This window comes from Triturus cristatus, chromosome 2_1, assembly GCF_964204655.1.
Source record: "Triturus cristatus chromosome 2_1, aTriCri1.1, whole genome shotgun sequence".
Lineage (NCBI taxonomy): Eukaryota > Metazoa > Chordata > Amphibia > Caudata > Salamandridae > Triturus > Triturus cristatus.
In genome coordinates this window covers 991836600-991857150 of record NC_140581.1, presented here as the reverse complement: position 1 = coordinate 991857150, position 20551 = coordinate 991836600, and the positions used below count along the sequence as shown (strand labels likewise).

At 50.8% G+C, this 20551-nt stretch overlaps 1 protein-coding gene across 2 annotated transcripts in view; it reads left to right on the top strand.

The window, feature by feature from the left end:
* FOCAD (focadhesin) overlaps positions 1-20551 on the top strand; it is a 1730079-nt gene that overhangs the window by 747634 nt on the left and 961894 nt on the right. The window lies entirely within an intron of this gene.

The window sequence follows — 20551 nt, the reverse complement described above, 5'->3', positions numbered from 1 at the left end:
CCGCGGCAGGAAACGGCGCAAAACGCAACGTGGACACACCTCAATTTTGCAGTGAAAAAGGACCCTTTTTTGGCGAAGTGCCTAGCTGTCGTTTTTGAACCATAGGTCTGCCGGCACCTAGGGAAACCTAGCAAACCTATACATTTTTGAAAACTAGACACCCAGGGGAATCCAGGATGGGGTGACTTGACTGCCTCCCACCAGGTTCTGTTACCCAGAATCCCTTGCAAACCTAAAAAATGTTTTAAAAAAAACACATTTCCCCACATTTCTGTGGTGGAAAGTTCTGGAATCTGCGTGGATTCACACATTTCCACCCAACCCCCATTCGCCAAACTCTTCCCAGAAAAATGGTACCTCACTTGTGTGGGTCGGCCTAGTGCCTGCGACAGGAAACGGCGCAAAACGCAACGTGGTCACACCTCAATTTCAAAGTGCCTAGCTGTAGTTTTTGAACCCTAGCTCTGCCGGCACCTAGGGAAACCTGCGGGTGGGGGTGGGAGCATTGGTATGCCCGTTTTGGGCAGCCCCCACCCTAATTAAAATTTGCCCAAAAAAATCCCTGGTGTCTACTGGGCTTTTAGCCCCCCCGGGGGGGCAGATTGGGGGCTACTGCCCCATCTGCCCCCCAGGGGGGTAGGAAGGCTATAATTTTTGCGGGGGAGGGGGTGGGGGCATGGGCATGCACGTTTTGGGCAGCCCCATTCTAATTCAAATTTGCCCCCAACAAAACCCTGGTGTCTACTGGGCTTTTTGCCCCCCCTCGGTGGGGCACATTGGGGGCTAATTTCAGGTAAACCAGGGTGGGGGGGCTCGGGAGCTGGGGAAGCTATTCCCCAGCTCCCGAGGCTCTTTTAGCATAAAGGGACCCGTCATGAGCACACGACCACTGTGTGCCACGACGAATCCAACTCGTCATGAGCATCGAAGGGGTTAAGTTATTTATTTTATGCACTGTCTGTCCGTTCCCAGACGCTTTCTCTGGGTTTGCAACTGTATTGATACATTTCTGTCAAAAGTGTTACTAAAACAGAAAAGGCCCACTGTTCATAAGCAAGAAAAGAAACAGTTCTCATAGCGTCTACAATGACTGCTTCAGCTAGATTCTGCTTGTTAAAGAAAAAGGGAAAAGAAGCAATCAAGGCCTACATGAAAATTCATCAAAATCATTACAACATTAAGAATAATATAAATCACACATTAGCATGAATAGTTCAATTTTCTTAGTATATTCACTCATTATTCTTTTCTTCAAATATTACATGTCAATATTAGGCACTATTAAGCGAAAAACGCTGTACACGTTCTATTTTTTGATCAGATTAATATGTAGGTCATTTCTGATGGATACATCTGCCAGTGGATTCCTCACCTTGTGAATATCCCCTGCGCCAGCAACATTCGGAAACTTGTGTAGCAGTCCACGCCGATGGGGTCGAAGACGACGTCACAGAGACACGGCTCCGCTCGCGACTCCGCTGACGTCACCGGCTCCATAAGAAGACCTCGTCGGCGTGATGACGTCAGTTCCCTTTTTTCCGCGCCGCCGACGCCAACGGATTTCGGGAATCGTTACTAGTAGCTTTACCTGTTACTTTGTGTATTTTCTGAAAATTTTCTGTCTGTCTTCGAGGATGTCGACAAGGAAGTCGGGTTTCAAGCCCTGTCGAGAATGTGGCAAGCACATGTCTATTACCGACCCACACGAGGACTGTGTTTGGTGTCTTTCATCCGACCACGATGTGGGTGGTTGTTCCAGCTGCCGCAAGATGAGCTCGAAGGCTCTCAAGGAAAGAGAAGCGAAGCTCTTCATCGCTCGGATGAAGAAGAAGGAAAAAAGAGGAAGGAGGAGGTCTGGATCCAGGTCGAGGTCGGCGTCCAAGTCGACTTCGGGGCATGCTTCGAAAAGTAAGAAGCATAAGAAAAAGAGGAGGCATTGTTCACATCATCTCTCCGACAAAGGTTCGGCTCCGAAGTCGAAGTCGCCTACTCGACGTCGGAGAGAGTCAGTGTCTCCTTCTCCGATCCCGACTTCACCTCCAGCTCCTTCTTCTCCGGTGACTTCGCCGGCTCCGGCTGAATCTCCGGTGCCGGTATCATCCCCGACGCCGGTTCCATCTCCGGCTCCAGCTGATTCTCCGGCTCCGTCTCCGGCCACGGATGAGGATCTTCAGGCTCCGGGTGAGACTGTGACGCCGCTTGTACCACCGTCGGCGCCGCCAGGCCCGAGTCCGGTGCTGCCTGACCAGTATCCTGCATTCCCTGGTCCAGGTCAGGACCCCACGCATTATCTTAATGCCATGTACGGGGTGTTTTCAAGGGCCATGTATACCTCTGGTGCACCTGTGGGTCCGATGGCTTTCAATTTGGGAGTGCCGCAGGTCTACCCTCAAGCTCCGTTCATGCCATTCTTTCCGGCGACGCCGTCTTGGCAGCTACCGGCGCCGAGAACATCGACACCACTTCCCTCTTCACCGGCGCCGTCTCGACTTCGTTCGACGCCGGCTGCTTCAGCGGATCCACGTTCGACGCCGCTGCCGGCGCCGTCGGATTCGAACACGGCGCCGCCGACGCCGCTGGTGCGGATTCGTTCCAGAAGGGAAGTACAGAGAGTGGTGGATGAGAGACGCTTTCTGTTGGAAGAGGCTGAAGAGGGAGAGTTAGTCGAATCTGATGAGGTGTTTGAAGAACTGAAGGAGGCAAGTGGACTGGATTTGTCTCCAGAGTGGGAAATCACTCCACCATCAGATGAGCCCTCTAAAGATGCAGCGCCGTATCATGCGGTCATCAGAAAAGCTGCAGAATTGTTGGACCTACAGCTACCGTCCACGGAGTTCAGGTCTAATATACTTACTGAGGTGCTGCATTCACCTACAGTGGTCTCGGAGCCTTTGTTACCCTTTAATGAGGCTATTATGGAACCTGTGCTGGAGGTATGGCGCAAGCCTTTTTCAGCTCCTGCGGTCTCCAGGGCAGTCGCAAGGAGATATAGAGTGGCTCCAGGGGATCCTGAATTTCTAACTTCGCACCCTTCGCCTGAGAGCTTGGTGGTCCAGGCGGCTTGTTCGGGAAGGTCAAAGGGGGCCTTTCCTCAGGTTCCAGGAGACAGAGAGGCCAAAAAGGTCTTTTCATCAGCCAGCATGGCTCTCAAGTCCACGAATGCGACGTGTTTATTGGGGCGCTATATCCATGCGCTAATGGATTCGGCAAAGAAGATTGCACCAAAGCTGTCGGAGGAGGATAGGGCCGGCTTCAATGAAGTTCTGACTGATGCCCAGGCGGCTGCGCGCCAAGTCATTCAGAGTGGACTGGACACGGCAGACTCAGTTGCCAGAGTCATGGGGTCTTCTGTTGCCACCAGGAGGGGTGCATGGCTAAAGTCCTCTGAATTCTCCTCGGATGTGCAGTCGACTTTGTTAGACTTGCCTTTTGATGGGTCTGGCTTGTTCGGGAAGAAGGCGGATGCTGCTCTCGAACGCTTCAAGGAGAGTAAGGCTACGGCTAGGTCGTTGGGCCTTCAATCCCAGCCGAGAGGTTCTTTTAAAAGATATAGGGGCTTTGGAAAGGCGACTTTTCGCTCCTATAGACCGACCCAGCAGTAGCAGCAGCAGCAACAGCAGCAAAGCTCTTTGTCCAAGGGATACAGAGGAAGAGTTAGTGGTCGCTCACGTGGCCGTCAGCTCTCCTCTTCCTCCTCCTCTGCCCCTCCCACCACTGCAAAGCAGCCCTAGATTCGACATTCCGGATCATGCTGGTCCTGTGGGGGGCCGGCTTACCCATTTTCTACAAGATTGGGAATCTGTAACTACAGATCTCTGGGTTCTGGATCTTGTAGAAAATGGGTACGCCCTTCCCTTTCAGGACTTCCCTCCAAATTACCCTCCTTGCCAAGGGGCTTGCTCGGAGGACCACCTTCTTCTCCTGCAGGAGGAAGTCCTGAAGTTGTTTCAGAAAGGTGCGATAGAGGTGGTTCCAGAGCAGGAAAGGGGTCAGGGACGCTGGCACATGAGGGCGCTCCAGTGGTGCCCCCGCAAGCAGTGGTATCAGCACAAAGGGGATCTCAGGGAGTCTGAGAGGATATCCAGAGAAGCTGCAGCGGATCTATCTTGGTGGAGCGTGGAGGGCAATCTGTCCCAAGGGAAGCCCTTCCATCTACCTCCATCGGTGACAACAGTGATAACGGATGCCTCCACCTTAGGGTGGGGTGCTCATCTGGGGGATCTGGAGATCAAGGGTCTTTGGTCTCCGGAGGAAAGGTTGCTTCATATCAACCTTCTGGAGTTACGGGCGATACGCTTGGCACTCAAGGCCTTCCTCCCTTCCCTTCGCGGTCAGTCTGTTCAAGTCCTGACGGACAACACGACCGCGATGTGGTATATAAACAAACAGGGAGGGGTGGGGTCTCTTTGTCTCTGCAGAGAGGCCCTGCGTCTATGGTCCTGGGCTCAGGTCCATCAGATTTGTCTAATGGCAAATCATCTGGCCGGGGTTCTGAACGTTGGTGCAGACAGTCTCAGTCGGCAGTTCTCCGCCGACCACGAGTGGAGGCTTCATCCGGAGGTCGTTCATCGTGTCTTTCGGACGTGGGGAACTCCTCGGGTGGACCTATTCGCCACTCAAGAGAATGCTCACTGCCCGTCTTTCTGCAGTCTCCAGTATCCGATACAGGGAGCGTTGGGGGACGCGTTTCAGTTGAGTTGGGGTTCACGACTCCTTTACGCTTTTCCTCCCATACCCTTGATTCCTCGGGTTCTGAGGAAGATTCGCCAAGACCGGGCCCAAGTTATATTGGTCGCCCCGGATTGGCCAAGAAGGGTGTGGTACACAGATCTTCTCCACCTCTCCTCGTGCCCTCCGCTCCATCTCCCGCTGAGGGCAGACCTCCTCTCGCAGTCGGAGGGGCAGGTTCTACACCCCCACCTCCAGAGCTTACACCTTCATGCCTGAGGATTGAACGGGGCAACCTGAATTCTTTCTCTCTCCCACCAGATGTGGTGGATGTTATTTTATCGGCCAGGCGACACTCCACCAAATCTATATACTCATATAGGTGGTCTAAATTTGTGCTTTGGTGTGGAGAGAGGTCCATTGATCCCTTGAAGGCTCGTTTGTCTAACATTCTACAGTTTGCCCTTTCTCTTGCTCAGCAAGGCTTTGCTGTGGCTACTGTGAAGGGATATTTATCGGCTCTATCGGCTTTCCTTTGTTTGCCGGATCTGCCGTCGCTGTTCAAGTCACCTATTGTTCTTCGTTTTATAAAGGGCCTTACAAACAAGTTTCCTCCGTCTCCTTTTATTATGCCTCAATGGGACTTAAACCTTGTATTAACTTATCTTATGGGTTCTCCCTTCGAGCCCTTACACAAGTGTCCCTTGAGGCTGTTGTCCTTTAAGACGGTATTCCTCATTGCAATCACCTCGGCAAGGAGGGTAAGTGAGCTTCAAGCTCTAAGTTCAAAACCCCCATTCTTGACTGTGCATGCTGAACGAATGGTGCTTAGGACCAGGGCTGCGTTTTTGCCTAAGGTGGTAACTCCTTTCCATCTGGGGCAATCCATTACCCTTCCTTCTTTCTATCCCCCCCCTCACCCTTCCAAGGAGGAGGAGAGACTTCACCGCTTGGACCCTAAGAGGGCGGTGAGCTTTTACCTGGACAGGACAAAGGACATCAGAGTTTATGACCAGCTCTTCGTGGGCTTTGCTGGCTGCAGGAAAGGTCGAGCGGTGCACAAGCGCACCCTTTCCAGGTGGATTGTCTTGTGCATCAAGATTTGCTACTCCCTGGCTGGTAAGGAACCTCCGGAGTGTTTGAGAGCTCATTCCGCTAGAGCAAAGTCTTCCACGTCTGCTTTGTCTAGGGGTGTTCCTTTGGAGGACATTTGTAGGGCGGCAACTTGGGCCTCCCTCCACACCTTCGCAAAACATTATTGCTTAGACACCGAGGTGAGGAGGGACGGACATTTTGCGCGATCCGTCCTTCAGGACTTTCTGGTATAGAAGGGTGGACACCCTCCTCTGGGAGTGGGGACTGCTGTGGAATCTATTCACAAGGAGAGGAATCCACTGGCAGATGTATCCATCAGAAGAACAAGTTACTTACCTTCGGTAACGCTTTTTCTGGTGGATACAGTATCTGCCTGTGGATTCCTCACTGACCCACCCACCTCCCCGTTGTCCATCCTTCTATGCCTGTAGTTCTATGCCTATAATTCTATTGATGGTGTTTCAAATGTGTTTATTACTGTCAAAGGCATTTTGTTATTTCTTGTGCTTTGTTATTTATTCTCCACACTGTGTGTGTTGATATGCATATTGTGTACTGTGTATACTGTGTATATATATTGCTGTCAGTCCGTCCGTCCGTGTGCCTCGAAGGCACGGAAAAAAGGGGCGGAACTGACGTCATCACGCCGACGAGGTCTTCTTATGGAGCCGGTGACGTCAGCGGAGTCGCGAGCGGAGCCGTGTCTCTGTGACGTCGTCTTCGACCCCATCGGCGTGGACTGCTACAAAAGTTTCCGAATGTTGCTGGCGCAGGGGATATTCACAAAGTGAGGAATCCACAGGCAGATACTGTATCCACCAGAAAAAGCGTTACCGAAGGTAAGTAACTTGTTCGTTTGCCATTTAAATTACGTTTCATACATTGCTAATGAAATGCAGCAAAACTCAAACTAATAGGCATCTTTAACTTAAAATATTTATACATTTTCATGTCATTCATATTGTAAGCATTTTTCATTAAATCACGTTAGATAATTAACAGCACATTTCTAATTTAACCACGTTTTATTTTCCAAACTTGTGTCTACATTTCATTGAGCATTATAATTATTTCTCTTTATCTATTTTTCGTATTTTTTTTTTTTACGTTTCAGAACATTTTTCTGCATGCTTTTACAATGCAGTTAAGAATCTCATGTTTTCGTCATCATTCCATTTTGCACACTTTGTTCAAATTAGTACTGTGACTCTCATCTAATAGAGAGAATTGACAGAGGAAAACGTCTTAAAACGTTCACGCTCCATCAGGTTCAAAATGAAAAAACACTTTCGACCACATGGCTTACACGGTGTAGCTTACAATCTATGTGGGTACGCGCTTCAGCGTCCCACACAGGGGTAGTAAACACTATATAACTGCTATGATACAATGCAATACAGTGTATTATTCCGCCGGTTGACACCCTAGCTGTTCATTTATCCAACTCATGGGAAAATTCTAATGCATACACAACCTTGCCATGTTATGGATTCAAAGGCTTAATGTTATACTACAAATATACACTTCAAATAGAAATAATTAAAACACTATGTGAATTGTGAAAATGAGCAATATATCCATTTAGAAACCAAAAGCGTCTCGTCACTCAAAACTCTAATTTTAAGCTTTTGAATGAGAGTCTGAGTGCAACGTTTTCACTGCACTGCAGTGTTTCTTACATGTTTTTAAATTGTTCTTAAAGCTCATGAAAGAAAAAGGTTTCAACTTTGTAGAACTTTCAAATTAAGTGTCCCAGTGTAAGAAATATGATGTAAGTAGGGAGCACATCAAATGCTATCAGTTTTAGACATGGCCTGAGCTTGATCTGTCCACCAACCCCTCGAAATCAAGAAAAATAACAATTTATAAAAAAGATTAATACTTGTTTTTGAAGGGGCTTTATTAGACTTCTGCAACCCTTACTCAGTTGTAGTGTCATTAGAACATGTATTTATGTTGAACTTTCTTAAGTGTAGCAGGAGAATTATTTTCCATTCTAACAGTCAGAAGCACAAGGTTCAAAGTTTCCCATCATCACCATTGCTCACTATCCAGTAAAAAGTAGACTCCGATAATTTGGGTTCTTTGGACACCGTGCTTCTTACTGTTGGAAAGAAATATTCTTCTTCTGTTACCCTTTGGTAAATTTAGCATAAATAAATGTCACAGTGGAGAGTTCATCCTTCACTGTTCTAGTGAAGACCCTGTTCAAATAAGCCAATAGGGTCAAAATGTCAATAATCTATCCATTCTTGAATTGCCATTTGACACTATATGTAGTTCCTATAGGATTTATATGTGAAATGCTCTGATTTTCCTACACAAAAGCTGTATCCAAGACCTAATGGACATCTTTGGGAAGTCAAAGATATGGTTCAGGAAAGCGTGTGGAAGTGGTCTAAGTCTCTGAGAAATGGTCTGCAGGTAGACAAGTGATTGCTGACTTTTGGCGGAGGCCCAGTGTTCTGGTTAGGGTATGGGAAAGTAGGGTTTATAAAGCCCACAGAGAAAGGTGAATGGAGACCTAAGGAGGTGATTGGAGGCCGTGAAAACATTGTTGTGGAGTGTCATGTGCAGCAGTCATTGTCTGCACATTCAGAGGTTGCTCACAGTATTTTAAATGAGGCTGACAATGATAACTCTTTCTTGTTGAACCATGCTTTGATTTCCTTTCAAACATTTGAGGTTAAACATTTGAATTCCAAAATAAAAAAAAATAAAAAGCAAAGAATTTTATAGTTAGAGTAGAGAAATGCTAATTTTCTTTCTGTCATCAAAGTATTCGTTTAGAGAAGAAGGGAAGAGTGGATACTTCTAACTGCTGATTCCTCACTTTTAGACTACCATCCAGGCAACAGACTGGATCTGGAAGTTTTCACTGCAGTGCTCCCATGTGCTGTTAGATGATGCTTTACGGTTCGGGGTTGGTCTCTCTTATGCAGTGAGAGTGAAGGAGAGAAGCCACATATAAGCGCAAACATCATTTGGTTTCTTTCTGCGCCTTTGAACAGTGATCTGAATCTCTGCTCCCTTTTGTTGTTGGTTTGACAAGTTTTTAAAACTGAATTCCAGTGTGCAAGGAAAGGTGTCCCCACCCAAGGCTAAAGGGTTCAAACCATGCTGTAACTGTCATAAACAGATGTCAGTGATTGGCGCACATGAGGTGTGCCTCTGGTGTTTGTACTCAGTGGCATGACTCTAAATCATGTGCCCTTATGCACCTGAAGGTGGTCTTAGATCGTGAAGTGAAGCTGTATGTTGGTACACATGGGAAAAATTAAAGCAAGTCCTGCTCCTGCTCTATGTCGAGGGAGCGTACCTGTTCCTTCTCTCAATCACGATCCAGCGACAGGTTCTCTTTGACTTACCTGATGACATAGACTGTGAAGTCTAAATCGAAGTGGAAAGATAAGGTGAAGAGCGACTCAACCCCCACCCACCCATTCTCCAGCTAAACAGAACTCATGAGGGTGTCAAAGTGCCACTTCATCTCGCTCCTGATCTCCAATCGAAAAAATGATTCCACATATGATCCTCATGCACCCAGAGTTCCCCGGGTCATTAGTGGCGCCGCAGCAGGTTCAAGCCTTTAAGGAGCCTGTACTGCATATTTTTGGCACTCTTTAGGCCCCCTATGATGCTCATTCGTGTCCCAAGGATGCGCAGGAACCTCCAGTCCTGCTTCTGCAGACGACTTCATCCTCTGTGTCATTTGAGCCCCTGGACCTGCCTCAGGTTTCACACCGAATTTAGTGCTGACTTCGATTGCGGCTCCAAGACCTGCGCCAGACCTTTTCCTGTAGATACTGTACCTACTTTTGCCAGTGCTCAAGGTGGCTCCTCTGTTGATCCCGTTGTCGGACCCCAGGTGAAATCCACTTCAACCTAACATTCCTGTACATTATGATTCAGACAAAAGCCTCCCTCTACAATGGAGCCGTACTCAGTTGCTCCACCGTCTTTTTGGTTCGGACTCTAACCAGAGTTTGTCGCCCCTTGGAAAGGACAATGGAGATGATGGGGATAATTTACCCCCACATAAAGATGATGACAGTTTGTATGTAAATGTACAAGAGGCCAGTTGGCTTAATTCTCCTAAACAGGGTTAGTTTCTCCCCTTGGGTTGCTAAAGGAAGAGAGTGCCCCCTTTGCGGTAGTCATCAGACCTGCTGCTTCGATCTTGGATCCACAAATTTCCTCTGTTGAGATTAAAAGAAATCTGTTTACTGAAGTTCTTCAGCCTAAGCCAACTTCTTCTGAACCTTCATTGCCGTTGGTTGAAGCCCTAACTTGACCCCCTTATAGTTGAGAAATTGGTGGCCCAAGCTTCCACCAGCAAGGTTAATCCTAATAAGTTTCTTTCGACCCCCGCTTCAGGGGAGTCAAAAAGGACTGAGGAATTTAGGAAACGTTTGTTCTCCTGGGCTGCCTAGTCCTGAGGCTGATCAGTGCCGGTTGCCTAAAAAGCTGTCATATCCCTTTGGGACTAGTTCAGTGAAATTGTGCTGACGGTATCCAGGTTCGTTAGGGCCTCCTTGTCTCAAGCCATTGAAGATGGTCAGGGTGCAGTTAAATATGTGATTCTTGGGAGCTGAGGTAGTGAACAACCCTCCGGATTCAGTTGAGTACAATGATATGCTGCTGTGGATTGGGAAACATGGGACTCAGCTAACTGATGTATATGGCACTGCATCCTGTGTATGTATTGTGTTGCTCCTCGTCTGAAGCATATGTTGAATAAAAAGATGTTTTAAAAAGAAAATATGTGATTCGTGCTGGTCTGGACACCACTGGTTTTTTTGTGGTGAGCAGGTGGCACTAGTGTGATGCTGCATCATCAGGCATGGATAAGATTCACAGGCTTCTCTTGCCTTTTCATGTATCCCGCCTGTTTGGAGAAGGTGATTCCGCCCTGTGAGCTTCAAGGAAAGCCGGGCACTGACATCTTCTTTGGGCATTTTTTCCCCTGACAGTTAATTCCCTCATCTGTTTTGGTCCTTCCAAAGCTTCTCCACAGGCTTGGCATACAGACAATGCCAGGCTCACCTCACCCCGCGGCAGTTACCTCAGCCCTTTCGTGGCTGGGGATGGGATCAGGCAGGCAATTTGCAAGTTAGAAGAGGCACAAATCTTCCAAGTCCCCCTCTCAGCAACAGCTGCTTTAGTTTTCCCTTAGCAGTGCAGAACCACACTGTGCGAAGCGTGATCCAGCATTTTCTTCTAGAGTGGCAGCCCTTCACATCTGACAGATGAGTCCTCCAGATCGTTAAGCAGGGCAATGCCCTTTAATTTCTTTCTGACCTTCTACAACTTCTGCGCACATTAAAGTGGTTTCCAGAGGAGCACCTATCCATCTTACAGCAAGAGGTCCAAAATGACCATTATGAGGGTGCTGGCCTCAGAAATAGGGGCTGGTTGTTAATCCCACTGTTTCCTTGTGCTGAAGAAAGGCAGAGGGCTTCATCCTATTTAACATTTTTGCCCTCTGAATGCCTTCCTGCGAAAGGGCAAATTCACACTGGCCGCCATTCTGTCTGCCCTGCATCCGGGCAACTGGATAGTAGCACTGGAACTGCAGGATGCATACTTTCATGTTCCCGTCCTGCAGTCTCATGAACATTACCTGTGGTTCAAGGTCGGGTAGATGCATTTTCAGTTTGCTGTGCTTCCACCATACCCGTCGGATGTTCACAAAACTGATGATGGTGATCTCCACCCATCTTCGGAGGTTTTTCCCTACTTCTGTGACTGACTGTTGAAGGCGGGCTGGCCACAGTCAGTCTAAGATCACCCCCAAACCACGGTGAACCTCTTGATATCCTTTAGGTTCTCTATCAATAAACCAAAGTTACACATGATTACTTCTCTGAGGTTTCTTTTTATAGTAGCTGAACTGGACACAGTGCAGTCTGGGGCCTTTCCTCCATCTCAAACAGTCGAGAACATTTCAGGTGTGATCCTGATGTTTCAGCCTCGGTCCTGGGTCTCAGAGCAGTTCTAAGACTTCTTTGCCTGCTGGCCTCGTGCATCCTGGTTGTCCACTTCACAGGGTGGCGTATACAGGCTCTGCAGTGAGATATGAAGTCTCAGTGGCTCAGCACCAAGGGAACCTTGTGGATGTCATCCATGTTTTGGAGGAGACTGCACAAGATCTGCAGTGGTGGCTGCTCGATTGCAACTTGGCCAGTTGTACACTCAGCTCTCTTTCCCACCCAGAGCTAACAGTTGTAACGTTTGTGTCACTGCTGGGTTGTGGAGGCCATCTGGGTGAGGTGGCGATAAGACAGCTTTGGTCTCTGGCAGCAGCCTGGCTCCACATAAATCTGTTGGAGCTGCATGTCTTCCCTTGGAGTTGAGGGCCTTGCTGCTGTTCATCAGGCTAAGGCTGGTGCAGGTTCTCACAAACAACACCACCACCATGTGGTACAGCAGCAAGCAGGGCGGAGACGGGTGCTGTGCTAAGAGATGCTGCACCTCTGGAGTTGGCTGGAGCACCTGGGCATTTCCATCATTGTGAACCACCTGATATCTTTAAGCACCAGGGCAGACAAGCTCAGCCGGCGATGCCTGGCAATTAATTTGGTCCTGACATTCCTCATGTGCACCCCCTTTGAGCCAGTGCATAGGTACTTGTGTCTTCGGACTCTCAAAACTGTCTTTATCACCATGATCACTTGAGCTCATCTCATGAATGAGCTCCAGGTGCTCTTGGTGCATCTGCCTACACCACGTTTTTCATGGACAAACTAGTATTAAGAACCAAGGCGGTCTTTTTGGCAAACGTTGTGACTCCTTTTCACATTGGGCAGTCCATAACCCTACTAATGTTCTTTGCTCCGCCTCACCTCTTGAAAGAGGATAGAAGACTCCATTGTCTGGACCCCAAAAGAGCCGTAAGCTTTTAAATCGATTGCACCAAAGACCACCAGGTGGACAGTCAACATTTTGTTAGGTTTATCTGAAAGAAACACGTTAGTTAGATTCCTCACCTTAGAATATCCCCAGGCGTCAGACTGGATCCGGAAGATTTTTCGTCAGCAATACCCCTTGCGCGTCGCTAGGCGTCGTCTGCGGCTCCGCGTCCGTCGTCGGCGTCGTGCGCCGGGATGACGTCGTCGGAGTACTTAGACGCCGCCCTCGCGCGCTGACGTCAGTTCTTCTTTTTTCCGCGCCAGTAAGCGCAGATCCGGGAGAGCTACCCCTTTTAGTCTTTTTTGACTAAATCTTTTTGATCATTTTTGATCCCTGTCTGTCGACATCTGGTGCCGGTAGGATGCCTGGGTTCAAGGCTTGTGAAGACTGTCATCGACTGATGTCGGTGACCGATCACCACCGCCGGTGCCTCTATTGCTTAGGCCTCGACCACGACGCGGAGTCGTGCAACGACTGTCAGGCCCTGACTTCGAAGGCTAGGCGGGAGCGGTCCCGCAAGCTTCTCGAGCTTCGCCACTCGGCTCCGCGTCGTGCGCGATCCCGGTCCAGGAGGAGGTCCAAGGATCGCTCGCGGAGCCCTAGCCGACGCCACCATCGATCGTCGGGCTCCAAGTCGTCGGGTAAGTCCAAACACTCAAAGAAGTCCAAGAGGCGACATCGCTCTTCGGACTCCCCTCGCCGGTCGCGCGACTCGGCCGAGGGTCCAAGTGGTTCCACCCCCGCGGCTCCGGCGGAGCCGCAGGTGCCGCGTCCGCCCCCATACCTTCCGGTCCCTGGGGCTGACGCGGCGCCGGCGGAGATCAGTGCCTTCCTCTCGGCCATGAGGAGCCTGGCCCCGCCGTCGACGCCCGCTGGCGCGCCTTCGGGCCCCGCGGGCTCGACTGGGCGACCTCGCGTGCCGGCGGCTCCGGCCCCGGCGCCGTCGACGACTCCGGTCTCGACGCCGCAGGTCCCCGCGGGGCCCATGCCTGGGCCCCAGTCGACGCCGGTTGACCTTGTCACTCCTCCACCGGCGCCGACGCCTGAACCACCGACGCCGTCACCGGCGCCGCCGACGCCGACGCCTGTGACGCCGACGCCCCAGTTTAGCCCTCATCCGGACCCGACGCCGGCACGGCGTCCGCCGACGCCGCATCCGACGCCGCTAGAGACCTACCATCTCTACAGTCCGGTTCCGATCATTCCTCCTGTTTATCAGGATTCGGAAGAAGGGGGCGACTGGGAGGGGTTCGAGGACCCTCTGGCTGTTCAGTCACAGCTTTCTCAGGACTGGGCAGATGAACTGGGGGAGGCCAGCGGGCTGGACACCTCACCAGACGCTGGATTCACTTCTCCTCCGACCGTGGCTTCGGAGGAGGGTGCAGCATTTTCTGTGGTGCTGCGCAAGGCGGCTGAGGCCCTTGGGCTCGAGTTGCCTGCCGTGGCTGTGAGGACCAACATCCTCACTGAGGTGCTTCAAACCTCAGCAAGCTCCACTGAGCCTCTGCTGCCGTTTAACGAGGCCCTCACTGACGTTCTGCAGGGCACCTGGTCCAAGCCCTCCACAGTTCCTCCTGTGGATAGGAACGTTGCCAGGCGCCACCGCCCTGCTCCGGGCGACCCCAGCTTCCTGTCCCAACACCCCACCCCCGAGAGTCTGGTTATCCAGGCCTCTACTTCCCAATCCTCCTTCCCGACCGCTCCGCCGGACCGGGATTCCAAGAGACTCGAGCAGTTTGGCAAGAAACTGTTCTCGTCCCTTAGTTTGGGCCTGCGGTCTTTAAATACCGCCTGTCTCTTGGACCGTTATTCCCATTCTCTGTGGGATACGGTGGAGGACGTGCTGCCCCTGTGTCCGGAGGAGGTCCGGACGCGTCTTTCCCAGGCTCTGGCCGATGGGAGGGATGCAGCACGGCACGCCATAAGATGTGGGCTTGACACCACGGACTCGCTAGGTCGGGCGATTTCCACCACGGTGGCGCTCCGCCGCCACGCCTGGATGCGGTCCACGTCCTTTTCCGGGGATGTCCAGAACACCCTCATGGACATGCCCTTTGATGGCACTCGCCTGTTTGGTGAGAAGGCGGACAGTGCGCTGAACCGCTTTAAGGACTCCCGGGCTACGGCCAAGTCCTTGGGCCTCTCGGCTCCGCGGGCGCACACCTCCGCTTTTCGCCCCTTTCGTGGCCAAGGAAGGGGCGCCTCCTCACGTCCGCAGAGCCACCAGCCGCAGAACCAACCTGCGCGCGGTCGCGGACGTGGCTTCCGCCGTGGCGGAAATGGAGGCCGACGTGGTCAGCCCACATCCACCCCGGCAGCATCCGCCTCAAAGCCTTCCTAGTCCGAGCTTTCAGGCCCATACCACGCCAGTGGGCGGCAGAGTTCGCCATCACCTGCTCCACTGGCGGTCCATAACATCGGACAGGTGGGTGCTGCAAATCGTCCGAAGGGGCTACTCCCTCCCCTTCGAGACGACCCCTCCAGCCATGCCACCACAACACCACCGTATCTCGGGGGATCATTTGGATCTTCTCCGCGAGGAAGTTTCGGCTCTCCTGGCCAAGGGGGCCGTCGAGCGCGTTCCGAGTCCAGAAGTAGGTCGTGGTTGTTATTCCCACTACTTTCTGGTTCCCAAGAAGGGCAAGGGGGGCCTGCGCCCTATCTTGGACCTCCGGAACGTCAATGCCTTCCTCCGAAAGGAAAGGTTCAAGATGCTAACGTTGGCTCAGGTTTTAGCTGCCCTAGACCCTGGAGACTGGATGGTAGCGTTGGACTTGCAGGACGCTTATTTCCATATCCCCGTCCTGCCGGCCCACCGGCGTTACCTGCGGTTCACGGTGGGCCAAGAGCACTTTCAGTTTACCGTGCTCCCCTTCGGCCTCACCAGTGCCCCTCGGGTGTTCACGAAAGTGATGGCGGTGGTCGCAGCTCATCTGCGCAGATCAGGGGTCCCAGTCTTCCCCTATCTCGACGACTGGTTGTTGAAGGCGGGCTCGCCCCAGGCAGTCGTCTCCCACCTCCAGACTACGGCGGATCTCCTGCATTTGCTGGGGTTTTCCATCAACGTGCCGAAGTCACACTTGAGTCCCTCTCAGAAGCTCCTCTTCATCGGAGCGGTTCTCGATTCGGCGCAGTTCCGGGTCCATCCACCGGAACAGCGGGTCCGGGATATACAGGCCCTGATTCCCATCTTTCGGCCTCTATCCCGGGTTTCGGTCAGGCTAGTGTTGCGGCTTCTGGGGCTGATGGCCTCCTGCATCCTACTAGTGCATCACGCCAGGCGGCGCATGCGGGCTCTGCAGTGGGACCTGAAGTTTCAGTGGGCCCAGCATCACGGCAACCTGTCCGACCATGTCTTGATCTCGGAGGGCACTGCACAGCAGTTGCAGTGGTGGCTCACGGACCGCGAGTGGGTCAAGGGCAAGAGCCTCTCCCTTCCCCAACCGGAGCATGTCGTAGTGACGGATGCGTCCCTCCTGGGTTGGGGTGGCCATATGGGAGAGGCGGAGATCAGAGGCCTCTGGTCTCCGGCGGAGTCTCGTCTCCACATCAACCTGTTGGAGTTGAGAGCGATCCGGCTTGCACTGAAAGCCTTCCTTCCCTCTGTCAGGGGAAGTGTCGTGCAGGTGTTCACGGACAACACCACCGCCATGTGGTACTGCAACAAACAGGGCGGGGTGGGGTCGTGGACCCTTTGTCAGGAGGCTCTGCGCCTCTGGACATGGCTGGAACACCAGGGCGTCACCCTGGTGGTTCAACATCTGGCGGGCTCTCTGAACGCCAGAGCAGACGAACTCAGCCGCCGGTGCATGATGGATCACGAATGGCGTCTGAACTCCGAAGTGGTGCAAGGCCTCTTTCAGCAGTGGGGAGAGCCTTGGTTAGATCTATTCGCCACCGAAGAGAACGCGCAATGTCAGCAGTTCTGCGCGTTGGAATTTCCAAGGCGGCACTCGCTCGGCGACGCTTTTCGTCACGAGTGGAGTTGCGGTCTGTTGTACGCCTTTCCGCCTATACCACTTCTGCCCAGAGTGCTGAAGAAGATCAGGCGCGACCGGGCCCAAGTCATCTTGGTGGCTCCGGATTGGGCACGAAGATACTGGTATCCCGAGCTACTCAGTCTGTTGACCGATCCCCCGATACGTCTGCCCCTTCGGGAGGATCTTCTGTCGCAGCAGCAGGGGACGGTCCTCCACCCGAACCTGTCCAGCCTCCACCTCCATGCGTGGAGATTGAGCGGCGGCAGTTGATGCCATTTGACTTGCCTCCTGAAGTCTGTGATATCATTCTGGCAGCCAGGCGTCCCTCCACAAAGTCGGTATACGCCTGCCGGTGGAACAAATTTGTGGCATGGTGCACAGCAAAGGCTGTGGATCCCCTTTCCGCCCCTCTTTCTGAGGTTCTCCTCTTCCTTCTTTCTCTGGCCCGGCAGGGCTCTGCCCTGGGCACCCTGAAAGGTTATCTTGCTGCCATCTCCGCCTTCTTGCGGCTTCCTGATCAGCCTTCTCTTTTCAAGTCCCCTGTGGTTACACGCTTTCTCAAAGGCATTACACACACGTTCCCTCCTGTCCCTTTTGTAATGCCTCAGTGGGACTTGAATCTGGTATTGACCTTCCTGATGTGCGCTCCCTTCGAGCCTCTTCACAATTGCCCTCTTCGTCTTCTAACTCTAAAGACTGCTTTTCTGGTAGCCATCACCTCGGCTAGACGGGTGAGTGAGCTCCAGGCTTTATCTTCAAAGCCTCCTTTCCTATCTGTTCATCCGGACAAGGTTGTCCTTCGGCCTCGTCCCTCCTTTCTTCCTAAAGTGGTGACTCCTTTTCACCTTGGGCAGTCTGTCACCTTGCCCACCTTCTTTCCGCCTCCGCATCCTTCCAAAGAGGAAGAGAGGCTCCACCGTCTGGACCCAAAACGTGCGCTCTCCTTTTATCTGGACCGCACAAAACAGTTCCGGGTGGACGACCAGCTTTTTGTTGGGTACGTGGGCGCTAAGAAGGGGAAAGCTGTGCACAAACGAACCATCTCTCGGTGGGTCGTTTTGTGTATAAAAATCTGCTATTCCTTGGCTAAAAAGGACCCTCCTGTTGGGCTGCGCGCCCATTCTACTCGGGCCACGGCGGCTACTACTGCCTTGGGACGGGGAGTCCCTTTGCAGGACATCTGTCAGGCGGCAACGTGGGCTTCGCTACACACGTTTGCCAGGCATTATTGCCTTGACAGCCAAGTCCGGAGGGATGGCTTCTTTGGCCGTTCTGTCCTCCAGGACTTTCTGGTGTGATCTTGGTTCGCAGACCCACCACCGGGGATGGTATTGCTTGGGTATCTATTCTAAGGTGAGGAATCTAACTAACGTGTTTCTTTCAGATGAACAAGTTACTAACCTTCGGTAACGATGTATCTGTAAGAAACATTAGTTAGTTAGATTCCTCACCGACCCTCCCATCCTCCCCGTTCTGCGAACTGACATCTAGGGTTAAGGTTGTCCTTTCAGGCCCCTAGATTTTATTTTTGGCACCAGTGTCGGTCTTTGCATGGCTCTGCGTTCCTGGCGCGGAAGGCTATGTACAAGAACTGACGTCAGCGCGCGAGGGCGGCGTCTAAGTACTCCGACGACGTCATCCCGGCGCACGACGCCGACGACGGACGCGGAGCCGCGGACGACGCCTAGCGACGCGCAAGGGGTATTGCTGACGAAAAATCTTCCGGATCCAGTCTGACGCCTGGGGATATTCTAAGGTGAGGAATCTAACTAACTAATGTTTCTTACAGATACATCGTTACCGAAGGTTAGTAACTTGTTCTGTAGGATGAATCAAAGTAAGGCAGTGCAGTAAAATACCTTGTTAAGGTGCATAATCCTCTGCGTTAAGATCTGCTGCGCATTGTTCAGGAACCAGCCTCTGGAAAGTATGAGAGCTCATTCTACCAGGGCAAAGGCTGCTACCACTGTGCTGGCACACAGAGTGCCTGTTTTTGACATCAGGCTGCAGCGTGAGTGTCAACGCACACGGTCATAAAACTGCTAGCCAGGTCTTACAAAATGTTGCCTCCACAGACCCTCCACTTTAGGGAGGTACTGCTTTGGTATTTACTCTGAAGGTGAGGAATCTGTGTTTAGAAGAATGAATCAGAAGAATATGTTACTTTCCTTCTGTAATGCTCTTTCTGTTGGATTCTCACTGTCCTTCCACTTCTCCATCCTGTGAAATGGCCTTTTTTATCATCTAAAAGATTCCCAAATTTGAGATGTGCGCACTGGTTCCCCCAATAATTTTTGCTCCGTGTCTGAGGGTGGGGATATGGTGGCTTTTTTTCTTATCTAAAAAGGTCCCAAATTAGAAATCTGCATGTTGGTTCCTACATTCGTTTTTTGCTCTGTGTCTGAAGGTGTAGATAGAATCAAGCATGAAACTGACGTTGGCATACAGGGGTTGCGCTTTTATGCAGCTCTGCTCAGTCACTTCTGGGGCTGAATGAGACCGCGTGCAACAGCAAGGTACCACTTGGTGCTGCATTGTAGCACTTTTGTGAAAATGTTTGTGTCCATTCTGGCACCTGTGGGACATTTTAAAGGTGTGGAATCTACAGTTATATAAAGTATTCACCAGAAAGAGCGTTTCCAAAGCTAAGTCGCTTATTCATTTGTGGCACAGAAGGTAAGTGCATTACAGAAGGTAATGGACTTGTTCATTTGTGCCAGAAACACAAAGGGCAGGCAGGGGGCCAACGGGAAGCTTTATCAAAGTTCAGCTGGCAATAGAAAATGGAAGAAAATAGAAGGGAAGGAGAGCAGACAAGCAGGAGTTGTATAGGAGTCTTCCTCCTCCTCCCATTTACAAAGATCAGGGTAAAATATAACTCAAAGAAAACAAAAATGAATAGAGATTTAAATAGTGACACCAATATAAAATGCACCAATTTTTCAAATATCTTTTCTCCTGCAAACCAACAAAAAAAAGCATATTGCAGTAGACAGCAGTAGCGCTTTTCTGTATGAATGAACTGCATTACAAGGTACAGTATTAGTGCTGGAGGCCCACAGTTGTTTGGCATGGTGCTGTCTTCAATTCAGAACTGCACTACTTCAAATTGAGCACTGCCAAAGTGTCTATTTAGCACTAATAATATTTGGAATGAAATCGTAAAGACTATCTCCCAGCTCAAACCCTCCACTTTATTCCTTAGTTCAAATACCGGTTAACTTAATCAAAGATCTGTGTTCCCATTTAGTGCTTTATGGGGCTAACCCCATTAAACTGTTCCATTTCCAGGGTTCTTCCCAGACTGTTTGAATTAGGACATATCTATCCTCTCCTAAAAAACGTTATGGCCTCCATACAATTTTCTGTCTCTCCTCCATCACTAAACTTTTGAAAAGTTGTGATAATAAACAACTAAAACAGTTTGTCAGTGATAATAACGTTCCAGAAGACCCTCAGGCGGATTTCATTGCTGGTTTCAGCTCTGAAACAGCTGTTTCACATATCATTGACAATAGCTGAAACTTCCTGAGGTTTTTAGTATGTTTTTGAATTAGTTTGACTCCTACAAAACAAACCATTTGCAGCAGATTTAAATTAGTACCAAGTTTTCCAAGCCTGTCCCTCCTCTCCAAGGAGACCCATGAGGCTTTATGCTAGCACCTGCACTAATCATTGAATCTCTCTGTCACATTCTAAAGGTGTCTTGATTTTTATATCACCAATACACTGATGACCACCAACTCATCCTAAAGGGCCTGGCTGAAATTTGTCAGCACAGTGCAGTAGAGTTGAATACAACTTGGAACTGTAGACTAAGTGAGGCACAATTCTGCTAATCTGGCAAAATTCTTTTCAAGCACTGTAGGAGGCCATGTGTGTTTGGGTCTTATATA